We start from the raw sequence: 19102 nt of genomic DNA, 5'->3' as shown, positions 1-19102 counted from the left end.
GAAGCTTTTTCAAAGGAATGGACTACACTGCTTGTCCTTTGGTCCGTGGCCAGCAGAAATAGCAGCGGACCTGCTACAATATAAAGGCAGTGGTCCGGTGGGCCAGTCGAAAGACAGAATTCACACCTACTTTGGTGTAGCAGTAATTTGAAGATATTCCAATCTGGCATTTCACGAGATAAGGAAATACTGAGAGAAAGGACAATTAAAGTTTCTAATAGATGGCAGTGTTGTCCAGTAGAGTATTTTGAAGGGGTAGGTTTTTTCAACACCAGTCGATGTTTATTTTAGTAGTAGAAATAACCCAAAACACCATGGAGTTTCTACATAACCAAAAATCAATTCAGGAAACACCTCACACGGCACTTGCCTAACGCACATCAAATAGTTTCTTCTTCCACATTCTACCGACCCGTTCAAATGAGCACGAGGCTGCAAAGCAAAAGTTTTAAAAGGTCAAACATCACCAGAAATAGTCTACTTTTAATCACAGACGATACTCCATATATTGCAGTTTATTTTTCATTTTGAATTCCCCATATTTTAAAAAAATATTTTCAGTGGACATCGTGGTTCTAAGTAAGAACTGTCGCTGTTCATCATGGTACATATAGCAGCGCCATTTAATATTTAATCCCAGCTGACAAGAGAATAATTCCAACATCCCACTATGATCATCAGGGATGAAAATTGTCACTAGCCCGCTACCCCGAGTCAGTTTGTCTGCTATGAAAGACATCCTGAAGGGCTACAAGAATTTCAGGTTTTTAGGGATGTCCAAATACGATATCACTGTTTAGGCTAGTAAACGTTTGAGATTAATTTCTTGCACTGATTATTTTATCCAAATAAACATAGTTTTCACAAAACATTTTTTTCAAGCCACAAACGTGTATAGTTTGTTTCAGTTCTAAGTTTGCACTTTGAGTCTCCCGAGTTGCCAAACCAAATGCTGGAATTGATGATAACTATGTTAGCTACGTCTGGTGTCCAGCCGAAAGCTATCCCGGTTGCTTTCACCTTTTACAATGCCATGAGGCTAGGCCGCCTTTACCACGCCGGAAGCTGACGATGACGCCTCGTTCTGAGTTCTCCGTAACGTAGTTACCGTTGCCGTTCTCAACGTCCCCTTCTGTTTTCAACAGAATCACGATCGCTTTTGCTCCGTTGATCTCCACGTTGTGCTCACTACTGTATCTTTTCAAGCATTTTCAAGTCCAAGATGAATACAAGGCTTCACATTCAAGGTATTTAGGATCCCAATTATTCGACTTTAAAGTGTTAAGATGTTAAATTAGTGGTGAAATTCGTCGTAGTTAGGCAGCCGTATTGGAACTGAAGATGGCGGCCGCCATTTGCAATTGTTTCAATTCAAAGTGATTGATTTTGAAATTCATTTCGTAGGCTGTGATGGCACATGTTGGTGTATTACAGAGTCGGACGATGTAGCATACACATTTTAGATAACTTGTATTACGTGTTTAGAAGTTGTGGACCCAATTTATTCGTTAACTGTCTCGTTTTAGAACAACAGGTAACTGGATAACTGTTTAGCCGATGTGTGCCACATAGATTCAAATCAAATAGAAATGACCAAATCTAAAAGAGCTTTCTAGCAGCTAAATACACCAGACTATCTGTCTGACCTTCCTCCAGTATCTCTGGTACATATGATTGTTCTGATTTGTTCTTGGTAAACGTGTATTGACTCTAATATTACAATACTAGGCCAATACTAAATAGGGGGTAAAATGTATTTGTATGGAACTCAAAATATACTAGATTTTTTAAAAGTAGCCGTCGTCGTACATTTAACGGAGCTTTGCTTTTCTTTTCCAGCTCGGGAGGACATAATTCGGTATTATGGTACTCCTGCAGCTGTGAGTTTGTGGCCGTCTCAAGATGAGGAGTCCGACTGTGTATGTATTTTACATGCACTCCCTAACCTCTTCAGTCTGCTATAGCTGTTTTGTTACTATTAAGTATGTCCATTGCCTACAATATAGTGTGATTTGTTTTCTTAGCAAATCTCCCGATGTTCTGTCTCACTTGCCTTACTTTCTCCCTCCCTCCCCTCGATGAGTAGCGTTCCCAAGCTGTGTCCCTTTCCCGTTTCCCCGACCCCCTGAGTGTCTTCACTCCGTTCTGGGCCCGCCCCGTCTACGGCGAGACGCTCCCCGCCCCCGTCACCATCAATCACGCCGACCACTATCCTGCCCCAAGTGACGACGATGAAAGTGACTACTGGGTGTACGAGGACGAGGATGACCACAGCTTCGTGGATGACCGAGAGATTCATCCCTTGAGAAAGGCGCTGACGAGAGCGGCTGCCTTCTTTAGGAAGATCTTCTCGTAGACTCCTTATCCTTTTAATGTCTGAATGTGTGTGAGTGAGTGAGTGAGTGAGTGAGTGGATATATGTATAGGTGAGAGTGAGAAAGAAAGAGAGAGAGAGAGAGAGAGAAAGCTTGAACGGTTGAGAGAGTAAGATTTAGAGAGAGAGATTGAGATCGTGAGAGTAATTGAGAGAGATTCAGAGTAAATAAGAGAGAGGGCGTGCACGGTTGAGAGAGAGTGACAGAAAGATTTAGAGAGAGGTTGATATAGTGACAGTAAATGAGTGAGATTGAGAGAGTAAATGAAGGAGAGAGAGAGCTGTTTAATATGCATCCTCTCATTTTGGCACATTTTAGACACACCATTTTGGCCCATCTTTGGCTTACGTTTTGGCTTATTTTTCACATAATTGATGATCTTTAATCGCACAAGGCGATGTTATTTATACTATTTTGGCCCCGTAATTTGGATCTCTCTTTTGGCATATTAATTTCGACCTATTGTCATCTGAATAAATATTTCTGTAATGTACATACAATTCGTCTGTTTTCACTACTGAGTTCCTTCCTTAGAGCAAATAATGATCTAGGGGACAGCGACATCGCAATATCGGCATCAGGCCACATCCCCGGCCTCTGATCTTGAGACATAAAACCATCCTGATATTGTGAAACAGCGTGATATTTGCCCCTATATGGCTATGTTGCTGTCTCCTAAATGTATGAGCTGTACTGGCAAATACCTGCAGATTCGTGTATGCGTGGGGCTACCTTGAAGATTATAGACAGTCCTGTATGTGGCGACAGTTGTATGAGGACAGGTCTTTCGAACACTTTTTAATTAAAAAAAATGTTAAATATTCAAACGTAACTACTCATCATTTCTTATGAAACAATTATTGTGGTTCCCTTTCAAGTGAGTGCGAATCAAACCTGGCCTTTCCACTTTAAAACAAGTGTCACCACATGGGATATATTACGAGCACTTCACTCACCTCCATCAGGCGAGGCGGACATGGGATTAAGAGTGATCTCCCCTCGCTCACATCAATCTTGGATTCCACACATCTCTACAGTTTGAACAAACGTGGAAGCTTTTTCAAAGGAATGGACTACATTGCTTGACCTTTGGTCCGTGGCCAGCAGAAAACGCAGCGGACCTGCTACAATAAAAAGGGAGTGGTCCGGTGGGCCAGTCGAAAGACAGAATTCACTTTGGTGTAGCAGTAATTTGAAGATATTCCAATCTGGCATTTCACGAGGTAAGGAAATACTGAGAGAAAGGACAATTAAAGTTTCTAATAGATGGCAGTGTTGTCCAGTAGAGTATTTTGAAGGGGTAGGTTTTTTCAACACCAGTCGATGTTTATTTTAGTAGTAGAAATAACCCAAAACACCATGGAGTTTCTACATAACCAAAAATCAATTCAGGAAACACCTCACACGGCACTTGCTTAACACACATCAAATAGTTTCTTCTTCCACATTCTACCGACCCGTTCAAATGAGCACGAGGCTGCAAAGCAAAAGTTTTAAAAGGTCAAACATCACCAGAAATAGTCTACTTTTAATCACAGACGATACTACATATATTGCAGTTTATTTTTCATTTTGAATTCCCCATATTTTAAAAAAATATTTTCAGTGGACATCGTGGTTCTAAGTAAGAACTGTCGCTGTTCATCATGGTACATATAGCAGCGCCATTTAATATTTAATCCCAGCTGACAAGAGAATAATTCCAACATCCCACTGTGATCATCAGGGATGAAAATTGTCACTAGCCCGCTACCCCGAGTCAGTTTGTCTGCTATGAAAGACATCCTGAAGGGCTACAAGAATTTCAGGTTTTTAGGGATGTCCAAATACGATATCACTGTTTAGGCTAGTAAACGTTTGAGATTAATTTCTTGCACTGATTATTTTATCCAAATAAACATAGTTTTCACAAAACATTTTTTTCAAGCCACAAACATGTGTATAGTTTGTTTCAGGTCTAAGTTTGCATTTTGAGTCTCGCGATGCTTAATCATGATTAATTGCTCTTATCTTTCAGCATGAATTGATTTCACAAAAAAACCTGTAATATTGAAGTAATTAAAGATGAAAATTCAGTGATACAATGGACACTTGTGAATGTGTATAGGTCATATAGTTGAGTGTGTGGGTATGGTTTTACGCCGCTTTTACAATATTACAGCAATATCACGGCGGGGGACACCAGCAATGGTCTTTACACATTGTACCCATGTCGGGAATCGATACCGGGGCTTCGGCGTGACGAGCGAACGCTTTATCCACTAGGCTATCCGACCACCCCTCTATGACCTCAAGGTCCAATGTGCCCGAAACTGACACCAGGCTAAACGGTCCTGTTGGGGTGAGACGTCTTATGGGTCTTCTGGACCTTACCCTGCTACATTCAGTAGAGGCCTGTTGGTACTAAGGGACACTCTGGTGTGGGTTGTTGCCCCTCATATAGTTGAAGTGCTACATGAGGTATATACGAAACACCGCTAGCACTCATTATGTGTTTTTTTAGACTTTAACAATTATTGATGGAAATCGAAGAAGTTACTTGATGGTGCCATTATATCACATCTTTCTCAATTTCTCATCAATTCTATAAAATGTTAAGAATGTTCACGAGTGTCCCATCACACCATCACTCAACTTTTGACGTTAGCGCACAGTGCGTATAAAGGTGAGAGGTAGCATGTTTAGCCAGTCACATCCAAAGTGGACTTATGACATCATATTGGGAGGTACCAAACCAAAGGCACTGAGAACAAATGGGAGTCGGACAACTTGGTACTTGGGATGCAAGCGTGACATTTCGAAGTGTCAAAAGGTCCGGTTTGTTGGCCTGGATAGGTCTGAGGCTGAATCTTGTCAATCACATTAGTGCCAAAAGGTCCGGTTTGTTGGCCTGGATAGGTCTGAGGCTGAATCTTGTCAATCACATTAGTGCCAAAAGGTCCGGTTTGTTGGCCTGGATAGGTCTGAGGCTGAATCAGGGCCTGTGTCAAAGAATTTTGCATTTTTCATTTACGATGACGCCCTCTACACATTTTGGGTCGTAGCATGGATGGACCTCTTTGTCAAAACCACAAGCATAGCGAAGACGGTAATAAAAGGATCGAGCCATTCAATCCACTGACAATGTGTTGGACAGATTCATTAAATTCATTGCATATTCTACATTTCATATTGACATTTTGAGGCAAAATCACAAATTGACGGTTTCGAGTGGGAAGTGACTGGTGCTGAGCAGCAATCAGAACTCCTTCTGTTTCACTTCGCAGGCCCGCCCAACTCTTCAAAGCAAATGACTCTACAGGGTTGCTATCCTTCTCAGCACACTGCACATATACTCAATGCAGTGGTCGTTCAGATAACCTCTCCCTGAGCCAACATTGACGTTGAGATTATATTTAAACATTCTTAGCTCTTTTAAGAGAACAGTGGAATGCCTTGTTTTCATCATGAGTCTTGACATGCTTCATTATTATTATTATTATTATTAGAATAAAATACAAAATGCAGCAAAGAGGGTTTGGGTAATCCTGACATAGTCAGGCTGGTTAGGCTCATCATCAGCTCAGGGCCCTTGCCTCCTCTACACGCAGCCCAGACAGCGAATGGGCCTTCTCCCAGTAAGCGCTGCATAGTCAAACCCACCCAGAACTTTTCGGAGAATGTGAAGACTCCCCAACACTGCAGCTTTCTGCATTACCCAGATTGTCAGAAGGGCTGTATTCCTGGTAGTAAACCCGGGTACTCTCCCAACAGATTGGGAGGTACCAAACCTAAGGTACCGAGAACAATGGGTAGTCGGACAACTTGGTACTTGGGATGCAAGCGTGACATTTCGAAAGCGAGGTCTGCATCTTTGCTATGTTTTTCCTCAATCTTGTCATTCTCAATACTGTCAAAAGGGACAGAAAATTCAATGATATAAATGATTTCATTGGATATATCAAAAAGGACAAGATCAGGTTTGTTGGCCTGGATATTATTATTATTATTATTATTATTATTATTATTATTATTATTATATTTTTAAAATTATTTTTATAATTCAACAGTGCGCTAAATGTCAAGATATATTGTTCATAAACCACAGTTTGTGGAAAACTAACGACAATTTCAATATTGAGTTAAATATAAATAGGAAACATCAATTATATTAGGCAATCGTGAGAGTATTCAGGTGTGTGGGACTGTGGGTAAGTGTTTAGAGAAAGGGAATATAACATGTGAAGTAACTGTTCATCAGTTAGTTTGGTTCACTCATCATGCCGGGGCGGTCGGGTAGCCTAGTGGTTAAAGCGTTCGCTCGTCACGCCGAAGACCCGGGTTCGATTCCCGACATGGGTACAATGTGTGAAGCCCATTTCTGGTGTCCCCCGCCGTGATATTGCTGGAATATTGCTAAAAGCGGCGTAAAACCATACTCGCTCGCTCGCTCGCTCAGTCATCATGCCAACAGTGAGTGTTCAGTCATATCACATCGTCTCATCATACTCACAAGCCAAGGCTCATAAAATCGCTGACGTTTTTTGGTTTAAATAAGTGTTTACAAGGGTATAATCCGCTGTAGTTAAAACAATGGATTGATCGTTTGTATTGGATATGTTCATAGCCCAGACACAACCGTAACACAAGACAACAATAACCTTTAAGGGCCGATAAAAACGTGAATATCACACATTATTTACAGTGGCAAATGTATTTGGACATTTAAATCCAATCGACAGACACGTCATACTTTAAAACATAGGTCATGTTTGTTTGTTTGATTGTTGTCTAACGCCGCACTCAGCAATATTCCAGCTGTATGACGGCGGTGTGTAAATAATCGGGTCTGGACCAGACGATCCAGTCATTGACACCATGAGGATTGAGCTACGCAATTGGAATACGATGACATGTATCAACCAAGTCAGCGAGTCTGACTACCTGATCCCGTTTGTCGCCTTTACGACAAGCATAGTCGCCTTTTACGGAAAGCATGGGTTGCTGAAGACCTTTTCTACCCCGGATCTTCACTGGTCAGCGAGAACTAAGACCTACACGGGTTAGATCAGTACGTAAGTATTGTGTATAAGTATGGTATTACCCTAGTTTTAGGTATTCTGGTTAGAACTGGTCCGTAGCAACTTATGCCTGACTTAAGAGGCGACAAGATGGATCGGGTGGTCAGGTGAGGTGAGGTGAAATGGGGTTTAACGTCGCGTCCAAAATTATTGCACTTATATATAGCGAAGTGTAAGCACGCGTGTGTGTATGTGTGCGTGCGTGCGTGAGGGCGTGCGTGCGTGCGTGCCTGTGTGTGTGACTGCTTGTACTAGTCCGGACCTGTTGCCGATTTATAGTGCTAGCCCACTGAGATACCATGCCTCAGTTTAACATGAATACCCCACTCAGACACAGTATACCGACTCCGAGGTGACCAGTCCTTGTTTTAGCCCCTTAAAGCCGAGCGCCAGACCGAGTGGTTAGAGGTGACCTGGTTGATTGGTGCATCATGGTTACATCAATCACTGGTTTGTCTGGTCTATATTCGGTACTTAAAGGCAGCCTCCCCATAGCTAGGATATTGCTAAGTGCGGCGTTAAACAAGAAACACTGTTATAAATAATTAGCCATACCATGACGGAGGTATGAAGAACGTGCTTCACAGCAATATAAAACCGAAACCTTGCTGCACCCACCTGTTACTATTTTTTATACTAGATGTAACACATATTGTGATAAGTAAGGATAAGATATATGGATGAAAAACTTCTTTATTACAATTAGGAGCGATGTTTCGGTGCCGGTTATAACACCGTTATCAAGCAAGTGATAAAAACAGGTCGGAGGCAGTGTTTATACAGAAGAGTAGAGTAGAGTCATATATCTTAAATCTACTCTACTGTATAAACACTGCCTCCTACCTGTTTATATACTTGTCAACCATACTCTCTTGCTCGATAACGGTGTTGGAACCTATGCCAAAACGTCGCTCCTAATTGCAATATAGAAGTTGTTCATCCATATATCCTTACTTATACTCCAACGTCTAAATGCCTCTCAAAGAACATATTGTGATGTATAACGTAGTTATTTTAGTCAGAGCAGACACTGGACTGAATAGTGTGTCATGACTTTGCTTGTCGTAAGAGGCGACTAATGGGATCGGGTGGTCAGGCTCGCTGACTTGGTTGATGCATGTCATCGTATCCCAATTGCGTGGATCGATGCTTATGATGCAATCACTGGATTGTCTGGTTCGGATTCAATTACTTACAGACCGCCGCCATACAATCTCATTAAAATCAGATCTGAGTTCTCGGTACCGCTAAACAAAGTTTAGCGGTAGCGAGAACTAAGATCTGATTTTAATGAGATTGGCCGCCATATAGCTGGAATATTGGTGCGGCGTTAAGCCACAAACAAACAAACAAACAAACAAATCAAACGTTAGGGAGGAGTAAACAAACTGCATCTGTCTTACACCTTTCTTCATAACAGTCACTTACTACCGATGAGGAGGAATATCATGGATATCATCAACTTTATTGTGTTTGTAATATTCCGCTTATGTAAATCTAACTTCCAAGTCCCTGCGCTCTCTACTGCTTCTCAGGACAAAGTTGTAAGTACAACTACTCGAACACTTGATGTTCAGCAGGGTATATCGTTGTCATAGTCTTATGACAAGTACAAATAGAACCACAAACATTACACCACTGTCAGTGGATGCGCTTGTTTTGTCTTTAGGGCTCAGTGGAGTCTGCGTATAATCGAGACTGTTTGATCTCTGGCGTTGACATTTTGTATGTACTGGGAAGCACATTGCGCTGAACAGTGCCTCGCGCATCGTGGCATCAACTGTGACGTGTGTGAGTGAGTTGGGTTTAATGCCGGTTTTAACGGTATTCCAGTTATATCGCGGCGTGTCGGCTTAATGTGGGAGGAAAGCCCGAAGTGATGAAGGTCTCAGACGTTTACCGCTTAGGCAAAACCCACGACCACTGGTATGGTGCTGACAAAACTAGAAACATAATCGGGGCGAACCGGGATTCGAACCCACAATCATAGCTTTGATCCAAGTCTTCGTCTATAAAACTCGTTAGACCTAAATGATAATGTAAATAGACCTGCGAAATGATTGTCGTTCACAAGGGTTACATGCGTCAACATAAAACTAAGTTTAGTTTTAATTTAAGCTTACCCTGGTAAATTGAGACGAAGGACCTTCTTCAGCGGTAGCAGTTTCCTGTTGCACAACCTTTGCACAACTGCAGAGTTGGTAGAAGTATTATGTACGGTGGCCCATAAGTCTTTTACTTTAACCGCGGTGGAAATAGTTTTCTGTATTTTCATTTTAGTTTTTGACATTTTCGCATTTGTTTTTGACATTTTCGTTTTTGTTTTTGACATTTTCATTTTAGTTTTTGACATTTTCGCTTCACTTTTCAGCGATTCAATATCTTCTTTATACATGATTCATATTTGTATGACAAATCGTGTTAATTTGCAAAAGGTTACGATAACAGTAAGTGAAATATCAAAATTTTGAAAAAAAGACTCCATGTCCCTTATGGGCCACCGTAATTATGCATTACACTTAGAAGTGACGTCACAATTCTGTCGAGCCGCTACATGGAAGAAAATAGCACTTCTCGAATACTGTACTTGCAATATGTCAACTTCTGTCATCTTCTACTCGTTTCTCACGATTAAACCTCTCGCTCCTCACGATTGCACCTTATAAATTAACAATTCCTTAATACGAATAGGTTGAAACATGTCCACATGTAAGACTCGCGATACACAGAAGTCATTCATTGGGACAAACAGATCTCATCAGATAATGTAATAAACATTCAAGCTCCGTGGTGTTATTGGCATCCACTACTGGAGATAAAAATATTTTTTTTACAACCTGAAATGTACATAAGAGAGAGAATGTATGGGTGTCAACTCCTTTATCATGAGGAACACATAATTATGTTCCTCATAATAAAGAAGGGTAAGTATCATTATATGTTCTTAAATGTAAAAAAAACCATATAGCTGCGAAAAAGGTATTTACCAAATATTGCTCGTCCTCGGAAAATGTAAACACGACCTGGAAACTACTTTAAAGTATAAACAGCAAGGTAAATTTACAGATGTTGCTATTTACCTAAAATATGTGTTTAGCATGTAACATCGTAGTTATGCTGAGTAACGTCCATTGTAAAACACTTTTACATACGCTTCATAAATTTACACGTGTCCCGTTTATAACTGGAAGCTGATATAAGTCATTGCATTAGGCCTAAATACTGACAAAAAATGTCTGTCTGGTCGAGGCTTAACACATTTCCATATGTAAGACACCGAGAGAAATTGTATAATTTGTCGTAGCTCGGGACACATGAGACAAGCATATCTCACCGGACTGGGTAACAAGCCGGCTTCTCGCTCCATGGTGTGGTTGGTATTCACTGATTGTATATATTCATGTGTACATATTTCCCTTTCCGTCATGTCAGATTCGTTATTTTCCCATGCAGCAGCATCTACCAGCTGCGACATGCAATGTGCCAACTGCGTCCTTCTGGTGCAGCAGCATGGCATGTACTAACGATGTCCTTACCTCCTGATGCAGCATGACATGTACTAACGATGTCCTTACTTAAAGATGCAGCATGGCATGTACTAACGATGTCCTTACTTCCCGATGCAGCATTGCATGTACTAACGATGTCCTTACTTCCCGATGCAGCATGGCATGTACTAACGATGTCCTTACCTCCTGATGCAGCATGACATGTACTAACGATGTCCTTACTTCCTGATGCAGCATGGCATGTACTAACGATGTCCTTACTTCATGCATGCAGCATGGCATATACTAACGATGTCCTTACTTAAAGATGCAGCATGGCATGTACTAACGATGTCCTTACTTCCCGATGCAGCATAGCATGTACTAACGATGTCCATACTTCCTGATGCAGCATGGCATGTACTAACGATGTCCTTACCTCCTGATGCAGCATGACATGTACTAATGATTTCCTTACTTCCTGATGCAGCATGGCATGTACTAACGATGTCCTTACCTCCTGATGCAGCATGGCATGTACTAACGATGTCCTTACTTCCTGATGCAGCATGACATGTACTAACGATGTCCTTACTTCCTGATGCAGCATGGTATGCACTTACGGTTTCCTTACTTCCTGATGCAGCATGACATGTACTGACGATGTCCTTACTTCCTGCATGCAGCATGGTATGCACTTACGGTTTCCTTACTTCCTGATGCAGCATGACATGTACTGACGATGTCCTTACTTCCTGATGCAGCATGGCATGTACTTACGATGTCCTTACTTCCTGATGCAGCATGGCATGTACTAACGGTGTCCTTACCTCCTGATGCAGCATGACATGTACTAACGATGTCCTTACTTCCTGATGCAGCATGGCATGTACTAACGATGTCCTTACTTCCTGATGCAGCATGGCATGTACTAACGATGTCCTTACTTCCTGATGCAGCATGGCATGTACTAACGATGTCCTTACTTCATGCATGCAGCATGGCATGTACTAACGATGTCCTTACTTCATGCATGCAGCATGGCATGTACTAACGATGTCCTTACTTCCTGATGCAACATGGTGTGTTCTAACGGTTTCCTTACTTCCCGATGCAGCATGGTATGTCCTACAGTAGTGTGGTCTGTACAAACAGTGCCCTAATATTCTGGCGCAGCATGGCCTATACTGACGGTGTCCTTATATACTGATGCAGCATGACATATAAGAAAGGTATCCTTATATACTGGTGCAGCATGGCAAAAACTGACGATGTCCTGATATTCTGGTGTAGCATGGCGTATACTGACGGTGTCCTTATATACTTGCGTAGCATGGCATATACTGACGATGTCCTGATATACTGGTATAGCATGACATATATTAACGGTGTCCTTGTATACCTGCGGAGCATGGCATATACTGTCGATGTCCTTATATACTTGCGTAGCATGGCATATACTCACGGTGTCCTGATATACTGGTGCAGCATAGCATGAACTTACGGTGTCCATATATTCTGGTGCAGCATGGCACATACTGACGGTGTCCTTATATACTGGTGCAGCATGGCATGTACTGACGGTGTCCTTATATACTGGTGCAGCATGGCATGTACTGACGGTGTCCTTATATACTGGTGCAGCATGGCATATACTGACGGTGTCCTTATATACTGGTGCAGCATGGCATATACTGACGGTGTCCTTATATACTGGGGCAGCATGGCATATACTGACGATGTCCTGATCTATTGTAGCAGCATGGCATATACTGACGGTGTCCTTTAGTCTGGTGCAGCATTGCATATACTGACGGTTTCCTTTTATACTGGTGCAGAATGGCATGTACTGACGATGTCCTGATATATTGTAGCAGAATGGCATGTACTGACGGTGTCCTTATATTCTGGTGCAGCATGGCATATACTGACGGTGTCCTTATATACTGCCGCAGCATGGCATATACTAACTGTTTCCTTATATACTGGTGCAGCATGGCATGTACTGATGGTGTCCTGATATATTGTAGAGCATGGCACATGCTGACGGTGTCCTTATATACTGCCGCAGCATGGCATATACTAACTGTTTCCTTATATACTAGTGCAGCATCGCATGTACTGACGGTGTCCTGATATATGATAGCAGCATGGCATTTACTGACGGTGTCCTTATATACTGTTGCAGCATGGCATGTACTGACATTGTCCTTGTATACTGGTGCAGCATGACATGTACTGACGGTGTCCTGATATATGATAGCAGCATGGCATAAACTGACGGTGTCCTTATATACTGGTGCAGCATGTCATGTCCTGACATTGTCCTTGTATACTGGTGGAGCATGGCATGTACTGACATTGTCCTTGTATACTGGTGCAGCATGGTATGGACTGACGGTGTCCTGATATATTGTAGCAGCATGGCATAAACTGACGGTGTCCTTATATACTGGTGGAGCATGGCATGTACTGACATTGTCCTTGTATACTGGTGCAGCATGGCATATACCGACGGTGTCCTGATATATTGTAGCAGCATTGCATGTACTGACGGTGTCCTTATATACTGGTGCAGCATGGCACATACTGACGGTGTCCTAATATTCTGGTACAGCATGGCATATACTTACTGTTTCCTTATATATTCTAGCAGCATGTCACATACTGACAGTGTCCTTATTTTCTTTATACGGGATGACATTTATGGTGGATGCTCTTAATCCCTTATGCAGCATGGTATATTCGTACCAAATATATCCTCATAGATGGTATATACAGAGGATGTCCTATGTCCGGACACAGCACGACATTTACGAAAGGTGACTATTTCCACGTGCCCCTTGGTTGATGTACCACCGATGGGTTAGGTTGAGGAGAGGGGTTAGGTTGTGGGGAGGGATAGGTTGAAGAGAGGGATAAGGTTGAGGAGAGGGGTTAGGTTGAGGAGAAGGTTAGGTCGTGGGGATGGAGAAGGTTGAAGAGAGGGGTAAGGTTGAGGAGAGGGGTTTAGGTTGTGGGGAGGGGTTAAGTTGTGGGGAGGGGTTAGGTTGAAGAGAGGGATAAGGTTGAGGAGAGGGGTTAGGTTGCGGAGAGGGGTTAGGTTGCGGAGAGGGGTTAGGTTGAGGAGAGGGGTTAGGTTGAGGAGAGGGGTTAAGTTGTGGGGAGGGGTTTGGTTGAGGAGAGGGGTTAGGTTGAGGAGAGGGGTTAGGTTGAGGAGAGGGGTTAGGTTGAGGAGAGGGGTTAAGTTGTGGGGAGGGGGTAGGTTGAAGAAAAGGGTTAGGTTGAGGAGAGGGGTTAGGTTGAGGAGAGGGGTTAGGTTGTGGAGAGGGAATAGGTTTAAGAGAGGGATAAGGTTGAGGAGAGGGGTTAGGTTGAGGAGAGGGGTTAGGTTGAGGAGAGGGGTTAGCTTGTGGGGAGGGGGTAGGTTGAGGACAGGGGTTAGGTTGAGGAGAGGGGTTAGGTTGAGGAGAGGTGTAAGGTCGACAGAGGTATACGGTTGAGGAGAGGGGTTAGCTTTTAAGTCACAACCTTTACAGACATTTCAGTGTACGCAACGTTAGTATATTATTCGTTTGGCTATAAAGAGAGACTAAACTCACCTACATACACAAATGCCCACTAGTATGTCATTAAGATGTATAGCAGCTACGAACTTATGTTTGAAGTTGCATCGTGTTTCATCAAATTCATTCCAGCCCCACATAAACAGCTATAAAAGTTAATGGCCGCCATCGCGTTCTTTGTTCTGTAAGCCTTGTGTTGACATTGTCCTCCGTCAATAACGGCTCAGATATAATCAGCGTACTCACTTGAAACTCCTCTACATTCCTGTGCCAAGATAGAATGTAAACCATGACGTATGTGGTTCCAACAATGTGAAGGTGACCACTCTGTCTGTCACCGTAAGGTTAACAACACGTCAATTAATTAATTTCTTGAACCCGAGATCAAGTCGTTAGTGAAGCAGCCTTGATAGCTGTATTGTTTGTCCTATCGTTCTGTGTCGGGCAAACGTCATAACGTCAATTAGAGTGAGTAAGCTGGGTTTAACGTCGCTGTAAACAGCATTTCAGTTTTATCACGGCGTTTCAGCTTAGTTTGGAGGAAAAGACTAAACTGATGCATGTTTCAGACGAATACCATTTGGTGAAACCCACCACGAGCACGGGTATGGTGCTGATAAACCTAGTTACATCAGGACGAACCGGTATTCGAAACCACGAGCATATGTTTCTGACGTGCCCAAGGGACGCAACTCTGCACATCCAGAGAACAATTAGAAGATATAGTTTACATTGAACTCATGTTGAATGAGATATTGGGCTGTGGTGAGATGGTCATTGTCATTGGTATGTTTATTCAGTTCAACAGAAAAACCTCGAAATCAAAATTCAATGTTCCATGTTCGATGATCCGCTCAAATATTTCCATTTCACAAATGTTTTCAAGGTTTTTTTTGCTATCTTTGACTGAGCCAATCATTTGTCATTTCATTCAAATATATCAATCACAGAAACGAAGACGCCTTGAAAGGACGTGTCAAAGTTTTTTGTGTACAATATATAGAATTGTATATTTTTACATTTAACACACATCTTGTCAGTCAGTCAGTCCACAATGTCACAACGTTTTCGGAGTATGTAAATGTAGACCATAACATGTAGACACCGTATGTCGCAATTAACGGATTCATTCCAACACCCACAAGTACTTGTGAACAGTTTGTCAAACATCATCAAAGGAGAAACAGGGCATTTTCAAGATTTCGTGACAAGAACATATCCCAGTAGCACAAGGATGTGAAAATCCTGGGTACTGAAAACATTCTGTTGAGAAATGAGAAACACTGACGAATGCCAGTAGTATGTAAACCTATGGTATTGGGGATAAGGAGGGCCAGCTTGTAACATCTTCATTTCCATGGTCAGGAGCTTCTTCTAGCAAACAGCTAGCTCACTCACTCACTCACGATCTCCCCCAGGCCATGATGGCAGCAAAAAGTATGGCTGACTTTGAAGAGCTCCTAGAGACGCATTTGTAAGTACATCCTATGAAAAGATATCATGTGTAAAATGTCGAAGTAAGAAAAACAGTGTGTCTTAATACAAGTAATCGCTAAAAGACGCTTATTTTTGTTTCATGCAACTGAGTGACGTATTATTATTATTATTATTATTAGTAGTAGTAGTAGTAGTAGTAGTGGTAGTGGTGGTGGTGGTAGTGGTAGTGGTAGTGGTAGTGGTGGTGGTAGTCATATGAGTATGCAATATGTATCTATCTCCGGAGTCGGATATTGAAAGGAAATCTTCCAAGTGAGCTATACAAAGGTTTCGGTGTTGGATAAAATTCTGCACGTTTTCCTTCGACAAAAACAACTTTTCTGTATCGGCCAATAATTAAAAATCGTCGTCTCTTCCCGTCAGTGTCTACCCTGAACATGCCCAGCATCACTATCTTAGGCAAACGAAATTAAATGATTTAAAGCAAATTTTGCTTAGTTGGTGTTTCTCCACAACCGATATTGCATCGAAACGACCATCATCGTTGTGGTCCCACATCTTACTTTGACCTACAGTATTCCAACTTTGAACGTACATGTGTACAGTAAACTACGGTTATAACGAACTCAAGGGGACCACTAATTTTAGTTCGTAATAACCGTAGTTCGTTATAAGCATATATACAGCATATGTACAACAAATGCCCGGGACTAAAATTAGTTCGTTATATCGGGCAGTTCGTTATAAGCGTTTTCGTTATAAACGTAGTTTACTGTATTTTGAAAATAAACTGCCGGGCAAAAGAAAAGTATACAGCTATGTTTGATGGTGGCTAAAAATAAAACAAACAAGAAATGGTTATTTGATGGTGATGGTTTTGATACGGGTATCATAATTATGATTTGGACAAGTTTGCAGTCTTTCGGCGACTGTTTTCAGCCTAGAAACGGTTTCATAACGTTTGTGATTTTGGGGGTCTAATACAATTTTCAAGTGTATACTTTCGTTTGCCCGGCATTTTAGAAAGGTGTTAAGTGTAATGTGTGATGTGCTGCCACACCTTCACTGGTTCTGTGACTGTACTTGACATTGCAGTCATTGTAACATTACCAAGAGCGGGTGTCCTATGTTGGATAACTTGTTCCCAATCTTGTTTGCCGATTTACGTTATAAAAATTATGTGTGTGAACATTGTGAAAGCAGTTTGCAAACTAATTCGTAAAGTTTGCGGTAAATAGAATCGGCCAGTATTCTCACTAATAATCTGTCGTGCTAAAAACAATTTGCAAACACATGTTGTCTAACTCTGTACTTAGTTCCTCTTCACTTCTCTCAAATACAACGCAACCTGATTGGCTGTAAGCGACACACGTGACATTGTGGTGAATCCAAATTAATCATAGTCCGTCGGCTTGGTAATCTTTGAATAACGCCTTTGTCTTTAGGTTAAATACTAAAAGCTAGTACCAAAGCAATATCATGCACTAATCCAACTAGACAGATGACTCAAGAGACACAATGACAAGTAGCATCGACACTAAATCCAAGTCAAATTGAACAGAGATTGTACATTCCACTGGCAGTGCGACCCAACGTCATATAACAGTACCCTAGAAAAACACTGTTCCTGCTCAGAACACAGTATAGGTTACCTGTGACCGTCTATTTGAGCTCTCAAGATGCCTGCACTGCTATCAGGCAAATATCAGGCAAAGTCGGTAAACATCTTAAGATTTTTCGTACAATCTTGAAATATGATAATCTTACTCGGACAGTAAATCAATTAGTCAGACGGTGTACCATTTCCATTGTGAAGTCACAAAATTACTATAATACATTTAAAAGGGACATAAAATATCTGAGGTACATATAACCTGTCTCAACCACAGATCTTTATTATGGTGTTTCAGCAACTCAAGATGTTAACGTCCATGTGTGTCAAGGATATCTATTCATAGTTTACATGACTGGAATTGCCGAAGAACCAGATTACACGATACAGCTATATACATGACATTTTGTTGATTTATTGTGGTTAGGTGAGTGAGTGAGTGAGTGAGTTGGGTTTAACACCGCTTTTAACATTATTCCAGTTATATCACGGCGTGTCAGCTTAATTTGGGCGGAAATACCGAAGTGATGCCACTTCGATGAAACCCACGAGCACTGGTATGGGGCTGACAAACCTAGAAACATAATCGGGGTGAACCGGGATTCGAACCCACAATCATAAGTTTCTGGCGTGTCCAGGGGACGCAACTCTGCACAGCGAATCGCGGCGCCTAAGACGACTGGGCCATCCGTGCCCCCTGTCGTAAGGTAATGCAGATAGTCTTTTTAAAATCCAAATAATTGAAGACGTTCTATGGTTCAAATTAATTGAATGAGAAATGAGTGAATTTCGATCGTGAAGACATTGTCATCAAAGGGCAAATAATTATGCTCCTTTTACTGACGAAGAGTAGTGTCCCTTAGCTGGCAGGATCTGCTGATCACGTGTCCGATACATCAACAGAATACCTGTGCTCAGGGGTTGCCTTATACTGTTAAAACATACACGATCCAGCTAACTGGGCTTTCCTCCTACAATAAACAGTTATGACGTGAAATAGATTCAACCTGTCGTTATATGTAACGGACTCACTCAAGAGTGCAAAGACTCACATAGTTTATCACAATTAGCTTATTTTCCACAGGTATTCATTAACGACGCCCTCTTGTACACCTTGCATACCTTCACCCTGGAAAGTCGGGGATGACCTACTTCAGCAATGTTTCACACCAATAGATAAATCATCATTTCTTAACAGGGAATCGTCCTTACACCCTTTGGTAGATAAAGCGTGGATAAATCGAGAAAATACCCCGCATAACCTTATACGTCAAGGGCGAAGCTAGGGGCCTCTTTGTTCAGTTACCTGACATGGTTAATATGGTAAACACTTAACGTGAACAAAGAAGCAAGTAGGTAGTAGGTAAAGGAAATGACACGTCATCCACGTTTAGTCATTTACAAAATTCTATGAAAGACCTGGACATCATCTCTGCATCCTTGAATGCAGCTTAACTCCAACTTCAACTTTTAAATAGTCAGATTTGGAAATATCATCCACACGTCCACAATAAAACTTTTTGAAAGCTTTACTGAGGCTTTAAATGGCCTTTTGTGCAAGAGT

Source organism: Haliotis rufescens, unplaced genomic scaffold (assembly GCF_023055435.1).
Source record: "Haliotis rufescens isolate VD_foot unplaced genomic scaffold, xgHalRufe1.0.p SCAF_1, whole genome shotgun sequence".
Classification (NCBI taxonomy): Eukaryota; Metazoa; Mollusca; class Gastropoda; order Lepetellida; family Haliotidae; genus Haliotis; species Haliotis rufescens.
Note: the sequence above shows the minus strand (reverse complement) of the source record.